Source organism: Myotis brandtii, unplaced genomic scaffold, assembly GCF_000412655.1.
Source record: "Myotis brandtii unplaced genomic scaffold, ASM41265v1 scaffold105, whole genome shotgun sequence".
NCBI classification, from domain to species: Eukaryota; Metazoa; Chordata; class Mammalia; order Chiroptera; family Vespertilionidae; genus Myotis; species Myotis brandtii.
This window is the reverse complement of record NW_005353538.1, coordinates 6616032-6617501: the sequence shown is the minus strand read 5'-3', so window position 1 is coordinate 6617501 and position 1470 is coordinate 6616032.

The window sequence follows — 1470 nt, the reverse complement described above, 5'->3', positions numbered from 1 at the left end:
CAGGCAATCAAGCCTCCTGCTTGCTCCAGCTCCACGGCTGCCGGCCACCATCTTGGTTGGGTTAATTTGCATATAGTCGCTCTGATTGGCTGGTGGGTGTGGCTTAGGGCATGGTGAGGGTACGGTCAATTAGCATATTTGTATTTTATTAGTGTAGATAAGACATACTTTTTTACTATAAAATTAAGACATATTTGTCACAAAAATTTTAGAAAATACAAAGAAACCGTTAAAAAACAAAAATGGGTAAATTTGAGAATATAATTGGCTGTACTCAGTGATTCATGAATCAGGTAGCATCCCATCTAGCAGATAGGAGCCCCGAGAAGCTGTATAAAATTTGAATGCTTTTATAGGCAGAGGGGTGCAGGAACAAGGAAAGAGTAGATACCTCACTTTTCTTTGGGGTCTATCAGATGGATTACCTAACTACTGCTGACTAGGAAATTCCAGATGGACTGGGAGAGGCTGAAACTGCAAGTTAGGTAATAAGTCTTGGTTTGGTGATGTGGGCCTAAAACATTGTCTCTTTTTTTAACAGAAGAAAAGAAGAAAATTTAAACCACCCATTTTTCTATCTTCAGATGACCATTTTTGACATTTTGGTATATAGGTCCTTACAATTTTCCTTTCTTTAGCAATTTAGGCTGAAAAATTAAAACACTCTTTTATTTTTAATCCTCACCCAAGGATGTGTTTTTATTGACTTTAGAGAGGAAGGGGAGAAGAGAGAGAAACATCCATCAGTTGCCTCTCATACACTCCCCGACCGGGTATGTGCCCTGACTGGGAATTGAACCTGCACACAACCTTTCTGGTGTATGGGACAGCACTCCAACTGACTGAGCCACCAAGCCAGAGCTAAAACACTCTTTACCTCTTGCCCTTGACAGAATCTGGTATACCTTTTAAAGCTGCAGTTGAATTCTATGTCACCTCTTAGCTTATCCTAATGCCATACCTCAGGATTGTGTGAGCACAGCCTATACATTAGAGCAAGACTGGAGAGGCATGACATGGAAGTACTGGATGGAGTAGGTACTGAGCTTAGGATGGCATGCTGATTTAGCTGGCCATGCTCAGTAGGTAGTTGGTGGCACTGGGGATGAGTCTGAGTTGAAGGGGCAGGTATTTTCAACATGTGGGCAGAGGTGTTTGCAAAGCATTTGGGGTGTTTGCAAGGCCTGACAAACACACAAGGGGCCTTTGGTCTCTCCCATTCCGAGACCCTACATTGGCTGCGTGCAAGAGGATTGTTCTGAAACATATACCTCACGTGCACACTTCGCTGCCTAGACTGCCTGGCCCACTGTGTGTCATTCCCTTGTCTCTCTTGAGAGCCCCTGTTTCTGCTCAGGCCCGATGCCATTAGGTCTCAAGTGGACTTCTAGGCTCCAAGAAGGCTGCCCTTTTCTCTGGGCTTTTCCTCTGGACTCTGGCTTTTCCCTCCACCCCTTCAGCCCCCCTGGC